Source organism: Onthophagus taurus, chromosome 1 (genome assembly GCF_036711975.1).
Source record: "Onthophagus taurus isolate NC chromosome 1, IU_Otau_3.0, whole genome shotgun sequence".
NCBI classification, from domain to species: Eukaryota; Metazoa; Arthropoda; class Insecta; order Coleoptera; family Scarabaeidae; genus Onthophagus; species Onthophagus taurus.
In genome coordinates this window covers 27,362,287-27,376,285 of record NC_091966.1, presented here as the reverse complement: position 1 = coordinate 27,376,285, position 13,999 = coordinate 27,362,287, and positions in this window count along the sequence as shown.

The window sequence follows — 13,999 nt, the reverse complement described above, 5'->3', positions numbered from 1 at the left end:
ACTTAAATACCTTTGATAAATTCTTTGCGTCGCAACTATACGTTAGGATACCTATCAAAAGAAATCTCGGAGATTAATCTGTCTTTTTCGCAATATAGAGACCTTTTAAAACAAACGGCATATCTGATGTCGTTGCACAAGACAACATGTCACCACAAGCGGAGAAGAGCCGGTGCAAATGACGCGACTTGCCTGTTTACAGGAAAACTTACTTTACCGTTGACCCGAGGTGTTCTCGATGGTCGCTGCTCGTGCACCGCGGCAGCGCAAGATGTTATTTGGGCATTGCTCTCGCCGGTGGTCTCCCGGGAAAGGATGGTTGCGATTCTAACATCATCGGATCCCAGGTTGCATATCGGACACCTATGGGAATTTGTGTCAATTACATTTCGCGCGCATAAGTTCGCTACCAAACCCGCCTTTTATTGGAACCTCCGTGGTGGTCATCCGTTTCTTTTTTTTACAACACGTACATCTCTTAAGTCTTAAGACGACCAAGCTCTGCGTGCACAACTTCTTCAGCACCTCATCGAATCTACTTATAGAGCGTGGGTTTTACTTCCAGTCCTAAACTGAAAAAGAAAAATTCTTCTAAGTACGTTCGTCTAGTCATCATGACGTCTATATAAGTCGTATCCTTACGGTGATAAAACCTCACAATCAGCATTCAATGCACACCTACATGCGCTCGCAACCACGATTACATCTAATCAAATAAGAAATCGTTAAGTGTAAAATTACAAAGTACAAGAACCAAGATAACAGGTTCACTTTATACATAATTTGCTTCAAATGGTTTAATATCACGCATAATGTCTTACTTTCTTGTTTGCTCCATTCTCAACTTTTTGATAGACCTCCTATTAGGTTTTTTTTAAATTGAGTCAAACAAACATCAACGAACTATTATTAAATCCAATTTGCATAATGCCGATTCCATCTAATTGTACACGCTTCACATCTAAAGTCGATTTTGACGTTGACGGCCCCATGAGAGACCCACGGGAGGACACGCGCACGGTAGCGCCGAGAAAGACATTTATTGCTAACGCCGCGGGCTATTTGCCAATGGGACGTGGCGTGGCATTACTACGTGAAAGGCGATTTCTTGTTCTTCCATCGTATGGTGAGTAAATAAGCGAACGATGTTTTTATGCAACAAGCTTGTGGGTACGGATAATAATGGATACGTTGAGTTAGGAAAAGCGCTGCGTAATATGTAGAATGGCGACTTCAAGCTATACCCACGTCGAATGAAACGGTATTGTCTTAATGCAATAATGACATGACGGGAACATACAATGTGGACAAGTGCGCGGACACCTATACCTATATCGTATATTTGCAATTATATGGTGATCTGGAAATGAATGTGGGACGGTGTAATGTTCTTAAGGTCGTTGTAGAATAATTAAACGAGTCAAAGTGGTTATTGTTTATTGTGTGCTACTGTACACCACACGAAAATATCTGTTACAAGAATATAACTCCTTATTTATTTTATTATAGGTAGAACAAGTATTGATATTTATGAAGAAATACCAACCAACGTACCTAGATCATTTGACCTTATCTTAGTCGCAGATCATGTATCTTTTTACAATTACTATTTCATATTACTTGCGATAAATATTCACGTTCTTTACAATCTCTTCTCAGTTAAGTAACATCATTAATTTCTTCATGAAATTTCTTAGAATATTAAAAGATCAAAAACACTAATAGTGTCGATTAAAATTGATTAGAAATATAAATATCGTTAGAAAGCTTATAAAAGATGTGGGAAGATGACTATTAACTCCCACACAAGTCTTTATAGTATAATTAGTGTCGTAGTAATACATCAATACTAAGCCGTTAGATATTCGATCCGAAGTAATACGCCTACGCTAATATCGAGTTAAAAACCAATTAAACGGTTTATCTGGTGGTCGATGAAGAAACTAGGGCGTATTGGGTTGCTTTCGAGGACTCGATGTGGCGATCACGAAGCAACCAATTTTATTGGATTCGTCGCATAAACGAGCACGCACATGCGGCCGAAGTGTATTATGCAAATTAGGTCGTGTCGAGTGTCCATCAAAGGCGTAATGGAAAATCCGTAGTCGATATCCGATAGTTCTACGATGATTCTTAACGCGAGCATCTATGAAATATACCTGCAATTAAAAACCGGCAACATGAGCTGGTCTCTGTGCTCCGGCATACATCGTAACTTTTGCAAACCGTCTCCGTGACGTTCGGAACACGTCAGGTGACTTTAATACTTTCCCGGTTGGAAGAACTATTTCTGGCCGCCCGGTATTTGTCATGGAAATTGACGCTTTAATGTCTGGGAGCCCACAAACACGATATCTCTGGACAAGTGGGAACGAACTGACTGTGTAATCGTCTTGTATATTGACCAATCGTCGAGGAAACTACAAAATAACTCTTAATTACCGTTCGGGACAGGAAGGCTCGCAGCGAACGAATGCTTTCAAGACTCTGGTGTCGCTGTCTCCACGCGGCGCAAATGACCATATTTTAACTTGGTTTTTGTCGGTATAATTGAAATCGATCGAGCTTTCTTTCCTCGCCAATAAATTACCTCTCGCATAAATCGAGCACCGTTCGGACTGACGACGGTCGCATTAATTGCGCGATCGTCATCGCGTCCAGGTGGACACAATTACTAGATCAAACCGTTCATGGATATCTCGTTTCATTCCTAGTTTTCCACCTAATGATTTCCGCCGCTCATTTACCGGCCGTGATAAAACGTACGATTTCAAAAATCGCGCGTGTGCTGTTATAAATTACACCCGTACGTACTGTCCGACCGATACACGCATAAACTTTTATGCTCCATCGTTTTACAACCAATTAAATGGAATACACGTATGGGAATACATCGATAATCGTGTTGCCTTTGATCTAACAAAAAACCATACATTAGAAGTCTGATAACATGCTCGCTCTATTTATGATCAGAATATCTATGATCATACACATTAGTAGTACCCATTCCAGCTTACTGCGATGTGATAATTTACTTGTATCTATAATTCTTATTGCCTCAATTCATCAATATTTGATTTATTTACTTTATAATACAGTGTTAAGATTGATATGACAAATAAAAATTTAAATAATACAATATTTTAGATTTTATAATTTTTTCTTTAGTATAGTTCATATACTTAATTATAGTGTAGTGGGATGGTGAGTGGTAGAGATACTTTTTATTCATTAGTGATGATGTACTGCAATGTATTATTTATAATGTTGAATTAATAACAAGAATAATTACTACATTTTCAATATTACCACAAAGGATTTTTTTACAAGTACTAAATATATTTAATATGAATATTTTGAGACAATATTTTCATATATTCTATGCTGGCGTACCGATGTTATATCAAACAGTTACTCTATCAGATAAAGCATCTTGATATAGTGATTCTTGACTATTTATGACGACTCAACAAAGAGGTAAACAAATGATTTAAATGCGCAGACTCTGGCGGCGCGGAGTTGTTCTCGTTTTTCATTGGAACCAAATTGATTTTGGAATAGATAAGATCCTCTTACTCATCAACTTTGACTTGTTATAGAGGTGATGGCATTCGAATTCCAGCCATACAGATATGCAACAACAAAGAAAGGAACATCGTAAGAGAAGCAAAAAAGAATTTCACTAAGTATATAACTCTGTGAAATCATTGAGAAGAGCCTGAATAACTATTTAGGAAACCTCAGCATAGTAAGGATTTTACCCATTGTGGTCCTATGACGAGTTTTAAATAAAAAATAACTGAGGACATTTATGGAATGTCTGCTGCTTTTTTGAAAAGAACTATAGAAGGTCCATCTGCTACAATTGTTGTATCTTATTAACATGTGCCTTAAACATGGAATATTTCCAAACGAATTGAAGTTAGCAAAAATTATTCCCATTCACAAAAAAGGGAATGTAGAAAAGACAGACAACGACAGGCCCATTTCTATTCTCCCAGTAACTTCGAAAGTCTTCGAATGCGTAATAGCAGATAGAATTTCTACTTTTTTTGAAAAGAGAAAGTTTTTCACGAAATATCAACACAGCTACCATAAAGAAAAATCTGTAGACACAGCTATACAAGATACCGTAAACAAAATACTGGAAGCAATAGATAAAAGAAAATTTGTAGAGTTAGTAGGAGTTGATCTATCAAAAGCGTTTGATAGTGTAAACCATGCCCTACTCCTAGATAAGCTGTATTACTACGGTATTCGGAGTGTTGCACACGACATCTGAAGTCATACTTGAATGCTAGGATACAAATCGTGGTGGTGAATGGAGGTGCTGCAGAGGTCTCAGTGGGTATTTCTCAGGGTTCGGTATTGGGTCCTTTGCTATTTATCATATACATAAATGACATGCCAAGCATTGTACCACATGGAGATTCCTCTATGCAGACGACACAGCTATCGTTTCAACGGGCGGATCAACAAAAGATGTTCAAAATAACTTCAGGAAATTCCATGCAAGCTGTAAAAGAATGGTTTAATGATAATGGGTTAACGGTAAACGAAGAAAAGACGCAATGCATTACCTTCAACAACAGACATAGCAATACCGAAAATAAATCCCTAAAATTCTTAGGTCTGTATCTAGACGAGGAATTCAAATGTTACACCCGTATAGATAATACTGCCAAGAAGCTAAATGGCGCAATTTACTGTGTACGGAGAATGAGAGCTATCAGTACCATAGAAGCGGCTAAACTCACATATTATGCCAGTTTCCATAGTGTAGCAACGTATAGGATTCTGTTCTGGGGCATGTCTTCAGCAGCAGAGCGAATTTTGCAATACACAAAATTCTCACCATACCGTCTGTGTACATATTCAGCTACATTAAAGCAACTAAGAAGAAATGGATCAACCTCATGAAGAATTCAGATATCCACAATTATCCGACAAGACGGGGGACGAATTGCGAGTTCCACGACACCGTCTAGTAAAGACTCAAAATAACTCCGAATATTGGGGCACAAAATTCTACAATCACTTACCACAGTCAGTTAGACAATTGCCTTCTAGAAGAATGAACTCGTTCGTTAAGAATTACCTAGCGCAAAACCCAATATACAAGATAAATGAATTTCTCAAAAGATGTGTAGAATGAATTATGCTGTTTTCTTTTCTTTTTTTTATCTTGTTTTTGTTTTGTATGTCAATACCACATTCTAATTAGATGCCATTATCACATGTTGTAATTTCTTATGTATTTGCATCGAATAAGGATAATAATTATTATTATGGTCCAATTACTAGCAAGTTTCTGTGGTAGAACATCAATACATTTGACGGAATTTACCCTCTTGATACAGTTACGTTTCACTTCCACTTTGTACCATCTATAATAAAGAACGCTCCAGCAACATACCAAAGGCTAATTTCACAGGATCTTTTACCAGAACATCAGGAAAATCGTATTAGTTTAACTTGAAGATGTCATTATGTTCAGCCCGTATTGAGTAAAACACCTGTTGCTCCAAAAACAGTACTTGTTTCGACGAAAAACTTCAATTGTCTAACCTGGGACTCTCGTTCAAACTATGTGTTCATCTCCGAAAAACCCAGAATAACTTCAGATGATTTGCACCGTTTCAATTTCACATCAAAGAATTAATGCGAGCATAACCACCCACAACAGACATACAACTACAATCTTATAAACTGATTACGATGATTCGTTTCCCACTGCAAGTTCAAAAAAAATTTATCTTGAAATTGTAATCTTTGTCAAAAAGTTTCAATTAAACCGCCCAGATCAAATGCAAGCGAAAATGTAACTGCGTGCATTAATAAGTTTTGTGATCATCTGGAGGGTTCGTCATTTCGTGTTATACCTTCAATAGCTCTTATGCTATTTCTCACGACGAGAGGACATGAAAGCTTGAAAAGCAGCCTCAAACCGGTGTTTCTGATCAAACTGCCGCAATTGTTAGTTTCCATGACATCTATATCATCACCTTCTCTCCATGGACACTTAGCATGCACAGTACACTCGTTCGCTTTAATAGTTGGCGGAGCAGTCATAAAACTAGTTATTGCCTGGCTACTGTTTGGAAAAAATCAGTTTCCTTCAAAGCGTCATAGTATTTTCCAGCTTCATTACAAAGGTTTTGAATAGAATATTGTAGTTTAGTTACCAAATATGTTGGATTTGCCGTATGTTGCTGTATTATTAATTTCCTCGAACCGGTTTGTAATCGAGGACATAATATAAACTGAAGATGGTACATACAGAATGTTATGAAAAAGTTCCTCCGGATTGCTCCTCTATTTTGGAAATGTACGTTGTTATTGTGTTTATTGAACAATGTTGAACACAATTTTTATTTTTGCACCATGTCTGTTGTTCTTGTTTCTGCATTATGTATATTCTAGATACGTAGCAAGATCTTCAAGGGCGTTGTATATTTCGACAATGTTTTAAGAAAAATCACAGGAATTTATCTAGGCCGGTCTGATTTATCTTTCATAAACCTGAGCGCTTTTTGTTCCAGATTGACTAAGAATCATTTATTGTGAAGCTATTGATTTACTTATGACAAAATATACCTGATACTGACTTGGAGTCTACCCTAAAATATTTAATAGATGAAATGAAATAATTGAAGTCCTCCACGAAGTTCTGGAAAGTGCAAGCTAGTCTTCTTTTAGAAAAATACCACAATCAACATCAACAATTACTTATGTATGCAAACTAATTACATTTAAATCATCAGTTGATCAGAATAGAAACAATTATGCAGCGAATGAGTTGTTAAAAGAAGCTTTAACTGCTGTACTGCATCCGAAAGACATAAAAGGATCAACAATTTTTGCGTTTAGTTAGCTATTATCGCAGATAGCATATAGTTATATTCAACTAGTTGCCAGAGCAAGAAGAAAATAATTGACATCCTAACATCGCACCTGTTTTACGAATTTTTGATCTGAACTTAATATGTAATTCTATACATACCTGTACTACTATTAAAAATTAGACTTATTAGAACAACCTGAGATACACAAACACAAACATAAAAATCAAAAATTAATGAACGGTCAGCTTTGCTCCATTTATAAACCTCTATACTCATACTTAAAGTTCTAGTTTTCAACATATCTGTGAAACTTGTTTTATTCTTATATGATTACTCCATTTTAACCTGTACTGTCGTTCAGTGTCGTCCACTTTACATCTTTATTTTCCGTTGTTTTAGTTTTTAAATCATTTTATATTGTGCCTTTTATTATTTTTTGACTGTAAGTTTATTTATTTTTTATCTATTTTATTTAATTCTATATACTTTCAATTATAATTTCGCTTGTAGATTTAGCAGATGATGATAAGTATTTGTCGAAACCGGTCCTAAGTATATTTATTAAAAAACTGAGAAAGAGTTCTTTTAAATTTTTACCATATTTTAAATCATACACCTCAGTGATTATGGTTTTATCAGAATAAGCTTTAAATGTTTTTATAACACCTTGATCCATAGGTTGAAGTAAACTAGTCGTATTTGGGGGCAAAACATTAGTTTGACGCGAGGATCATGGTTGATAAGGTTAGCTGCCGAGTGCCCAGGTGCGTTATCAACAATTAATATCACTTGAAATGCGATGTTTTTAGAGGAACAGTACCGTTCAACTTCCGGGACAAAGTGATTCCGAACCAGTCTTCAAATAAAGAAGCAGTAACCTAAGCTTTTTGGTTTGACTTCCAAATTACTGGCAATCCTGATTTGAATTTATTTTTTAGGAATCTGGAGTTTTCAGATCGATACACCAATAATAGTTTCAATTTACAATCGCCAGTAGCGTTTCCACAGAGCATAAGCGTTAATCGATCTTTTGCTGCTTTAAATCCTGGAACCACTTGTGTCTTTAGTTCTTCAAAAATCTGTTTGGCTTGATTGCATATAGTATTTTGGTCAATTGGATAATTCTTGACTTTTACTTGGTTTTCGTACCATACTTTAAGTAAACATGGAATGTTCCGCTACCAAACCATGCGGTTTACGAATTATAAACGAATTAGAAGTTTACGGCTGAGCATTTTTAACTGCGTCGAGAATTTTACATTTGTCTTTTATTATTGTATACACAGTAATATAGGATAAATTGTATTTTTTTTGCTAATTCACATGTTTTCAGGCCTTGTTCAAAATTTTTCAAAATCTAATAAATGTTTTATTTCTAACGTCAAGGTTTTGCGAAGAAACGAATTCTTTCCTTCTCTTTGACATAACAACGTATGCAGTATGTATAACATAATAAAATACTTACGTTATTCTAAAACACTTAAAATCACGTTTTATAATAGGTATGTACTGACTGATTAATCAACTCTCTACGAAGAATTCGCATAAACTGAAGGAGCTAGAACGTTTTATGATTCAATCCGCTATTGAACGAAATAGGGGAATACCCGACAAAGAATATAACGGACAAATTTTTAGTTACATATTTCCGAATTTACGTAAGTCGGGGTATTACTGTTGATTACTGATGATTGTACAATGCATTTTGTTAAACAATTATAATATATGTATAACAATTGGTAATTTTGAGCTTTTTAAGTACAGAGCAGTGTTCATTTTTTATTGATCTCAGTACCTACCTATCAACTTATCGACAGATAAAAACGGTCAAGGTTTCAAATGGTGCATTTAGTTTTTCGCTATCTCTAATAATAAAGAAGATATCAGCCAAGAAAGCAAATAGGAACTTACGGGTAAAAGTTTGTTGCTGGGAGATTTGTTGCCATCGTCGCACTGGTGAATATTTATACATAAAATTTATTTTTAAAGTAGTGAAGATGTGCCATGTAAACAACTTTCCAATGTAGGTTGTAAACAATTAAGAACAGTGAGACAACAATACAACAATACAAAAATACGTCTACTTTGAAATTGCAATGTTATCGCAGCAATATTTACCAAATAAGGGCGCCAAACATATAAGACTGCTACACGACACAACTACACGAGTTAGCCATATAAAATTTTTAAAAATTTTAAGTAAATATTAATGTTTGTTCAATATCAAAATCATAATATCATGTAATCCTTTTGCTTCAAAATTCATCACTTTAGTATTTTTGAATATATAATGCATTTTACTTGTTTTTGCAGAATTAAATTGCAAAATCTATAAAAATTTTCAATTATCACATTAACTACATTGTACAAAGTAGAGACTTATTATGTTTAATTGACTATAAATATCTCGACCAGTTCCCACCTTACAAGGTCGTGAATGATCAATTAGTTTGGATAAGAGTACATTTGTCAGTACTTTTTAATGAATTTTCTATAATAAATAAAATCAATTATTATTTAATGTAGTTACGAAGAACGACATCAATAATTTTTGTGTTAGATAAATAATTGAAGTGACACTTTTTCTAAGCAAATAGATGAGAAATGCCAGCAGTGGTTTTAAGAAAGAGAAGTAACGGAATGTTGTAGCGGTGAGCGTCGCGTAGTAGTCGTCGCCAGGTTGAATTATGCCTTTTTTGCTAAAGCAAACAAACATAAATTAAGGCGGGAGTACGGTGAAAAACATAGAAGCCGCTGCTTATTATTAAGGCGACCGATTACAATTGCAAATCGGCATTTCGTAAGTGCGGAACATGTGCACTCGGTCGCGGCCAGAATATGAATTGCACGCAGCGGCGCGCCACCGCAAACACGTAAAAATAAATAAAAATAAAAAACTAGCCGGTGGAAGCCGCTACATGAACGTGGACAATGTTCGAATCTGAATATGCAAATGTCATCCGAGGCAAAGGCTCACATAATTGCCCTACGACGGTGTTGCAGCTCATTTATCGTCTAATAACTCACAGATGCTATCTACGACACGGGATCCCGGCGTAATTTGACAAATGTACTATTAGAGGCGGCTCATGTTATTGTAATGCTTTAAAGATGAGCAACAAACGCGCTATTTTTCTTTCTTCTTTTAAATTAGAAATCATATTTATGGCTCTGAAAAAAATACGGCGACACTCTGTTGTAAATAAACTCAGGGGGCTGATGTATTTACGGGTTTCGGTAGTTAATTACGATCTGCGTTTATGTTTAAGTGCTTGTAAACCGCACGCTGTGAATGATTAAATATCACCCGGTGTTAACGAGGGAGAACGTCGCGGAATATGGGGAGAAAAGGAACGATTAACAATTCAAATTAACCACGATAAAATTTAATACTGGAATTTTTTAACTTTAATTGCTACGAATTATTCTTTGATAAAAGTAACTCTTCCTGTGTTAGTACTAAAAGCAACGCACACGATACTTCTTATCTGCAGACATTTTTATCATCACTTAGGGAAAAACTGTCACATGTCCATCAAAATATTGTAAACAATCTCATGTGATGCAATAAAACCTAATAATATCTTTTACACACATCTGCACAACTTTATATGCAATTTTTATTTTAAGATTTTCTAGAGCACTTTCCTATTAATCCCATTAATTTTTACATGTATATTTTTTAAAATTGATTCAGTAATTTAAGTTTAAAATGATTCAAAATTTAGTTTCTTCGAGTTTTGTCAACTCACGTGAAAAAAAAATCGATAAGAAACGAAGTGTGAGAACGCACCTACGGTATTTGCGTAAACAGTACAAGAGCAAACAGGCGTAAATAACATTGAAAGGCAACACATACACGAACGGACGCGGTGAGGGTGTCACCTCACCGCAAATAAGTCGTGGGATGCCTCTTCCGATATCGATCGATAAAAAATTCCCCGTTTGTACACACCGACGCAAATCCGTGGGAATGTAAACTAAAATAAGACGAAATACGGATGATCCAGGATATATCCCATTGCGTCGAGTTCCACCGGAACCACATCACCACGTACGTTTAATTAAATCCCTCGCTCAAATATAACTTTGACAGTTAATCAAACGATGGGCAAATCCAATCAGCCCACCCGGACAGTGTTGGGTTACTCGGTGTAATTTAAAGTTTACACATACAGAAGTCCATCGTCCACGTGTGGAGGACATGTCTAATTTATTCGATGGTATTTAATTACGTCAAAGTAATCAAAATAAATTCGTAGTGGTTTCCGTTGTAAACCGCGTGCTGGGAAAACTAGGGGTTGATTGTCAACATAACCGTGTTCTGTAATTATCTCTTGTAAATGTAAATTGTTCCGTCTGGACCAGATCGAACTGAACAAATGCGAATAAAATACGGAAAAAAGCTTGCGAATGGTCTGGTGCAGTTATATTTTGCAATATCCGCTGAACTCGTTAACAAAGTACTTTTTTTGATGAGGTTGATTCAAAGGCAACTATTGGAAAAAGAATTGTTTACTCTATTAATAGAGGCTACCAAAAGTATGATAAACGCTTCATACAACAAAATTTGCAACGAACTGTAGATAGGTACTTTTTTCTTTTCAAAAATTGAAGCCTTTGCTATTTCTGATTAATTTCGTAATTTCTAACATTTACCCCCCGGGGGGTAAATGTTAGTTTGTAGTGTTATGCCACTAATAAAATCTGGAGGTTGGCAGCAATAACGAGGTATCTCCAATTTTGAAAACTTTTGGGATATTAAAAAACCTGTAAATAATTTTTGAATGATAATGAAATTGATGTTTTTTTTTCATGTGTAAATATTTATTATGCTGTAAAACCAGCGACTTCAACTGACTTGAATCTCTTGTACAAATGCATTTCGTTTCCCCCCCATACTACTGTGCTCAAATCGTTAAATCATTATATTTTGAATCTTCAGAAGCAATGTGGAATGTAGTGGAGGTACAGGCATTGATAAACAACATTATTGTTTCAATTCTGTATCATACAAGAATACCTTGTGTTTCGTAATTAAGTATTGATTGTGCCTTCAATAATAACATTGTCGGTATATTCAAAAACGGAGATTTGTCAATATTGTTCAATATTATGAACTACGATAACGGTGAATTTTTTGCTCGATTACAATAATAATAATAATCTTTATTACCCCAACACACATAAGTCCCATAATAAAGATAATATTATAATAATTACAAAAATTATTTGAAGAAGAATTGATACATGAACTAATTTAATAAGTGTTATATAAACAAAATTAACACAATCTATTATCTACAAAATCGGCAAATCGGCAGCGCGCATGATTCTATTGATAGGCGAATGTAGGCCCCAATTGGTGTTACCCCTATGCGGTTAGAAAGTCTCAGTGCTCCTGGACTCTATTCTTGGTACTCGGAAATTTAATCGACATAGGACTTCAAGTGCTGTCACACGGCCACGCAGTAAGTTGTTTACAAACGAAGCGCACAGTTGTTGTCGTCTTGATTCGAGTGAACTGAGATCATATCGCTGAAGTAACGCATGATAGTAATCACTTTCTCTAGAAGGATAATGCCCGAATTCTAGGAAATGTATATATTTAACATATTTCTTCTGCACCCTTTCTATTGCGGAGATGTTATTCTGAGTTGTTGGTGACCAGACAATTGAACAATACTCCAATTTGCTTCTCACGAACGCTTTATAGAGAGTGGACACCGAGCTCAACCTGGCAAACTCGCAGCTATTTAGAGTGATAAACCCGAGGACTTTCAGGGCATCAGAAGATAGCTTACTTATGTGGCCGCTGAACAGCAGATTACTGTCGAACCAAACCCCCAGATCCTTAACTTCAGGCACACGTTCAAGCATTGTATCTTTTAGCCGATAATCATAATGAATAATTTCTCTTTTATTTCTATAAGTTATGATTTGACATTTTACAGCGTTCAATGACAACCCATTTGATTGGCACTATGAACCCAACTTGGTCAAGTCCTCCTGTAAGCTAGTACAATCATTGTCTGATTTAATTGTTCTGAAAAGCTTGAGATCGTCGGCATACATTAATGTTGAACTTTTGAACAAATTTGGCAATTCATTCACAAACATCGTAAACAGTAAAGGTCTTAAACATGAACCCTGTGGCATACCACTAGTGACCATTATTTGCTTCGACCTGATTCTGGACATCTCGACAAACTCCTTAATTTTTCGAAATGGAATATCATGGTCGAGTTGATCAAATGCGCGTGAAAAATCAGTGTAAATAACGTCCGTTTGTAAACGGCAATCTAAGGCTTTGCAAACATTTTGAGTGAAAACTGTTAAATTGGTGGTAGTGGAACGGCGTTTGCAGAATTCGTGCTGTGCTGTTGATATTCGTGAATTTAGGTTAAATTCTATTTTCCTCACGATGATCTGTTCAAACAATTTAGCGAAATTATTTATAATACCAATGGGTCGGTAATTTGCGGCACAATGTCTATCACCTTTTTTAAAAATTGGACAAATTCTGCTCTGTTTCCAGACCGGCGGAAAGTATGATGCCTTGATAATCAAATTGAAAATATTTCGGTATATAGAGGTGTTTGAAGAGGGATCGCACAGTCTCTGACAAAAAAAAAGCCGGAATACCGTTCGGGCCTGTTGTTGATTTCGATTTAAAACTCCTGAGTGACGCCCACAATTCCTCTTTACTGATCTCAGATATTCCAAAGGTGATTCACGTATTCCAGAAAGAAAATGACCCCATTTTTTCTTTCATTCCTCAATGTATAGATAAAGATGATTTGTTCCCAACTTGTTCGATGATATTGTTTGACGATCCTTGGATTACAGGATCGTTTTGCAACGGGGATATTTTTGTGGAAGTCAAAAAATATTATCTCATTGTCTTCAGCTGATTTGGCGAGTTCTGTCTTACCCTTTATGTTATTAAGAATTTAGCTTTTAGAAGAACATTTTAGTTTTAATTTGGTGCAGTTCTTTGTCTCGTATTCTAGAAATAGTAGGTGCACTGTTTTTCTACTTAAATCTGAAAGTAAACATATCAGGTCGTGCTATTAGCTGCCACTTAGCTGTAATGAGATTGCCTAGTGGAGAAAGTCTTTATGTGATAATGAATCATCACAAAAATCTATCAG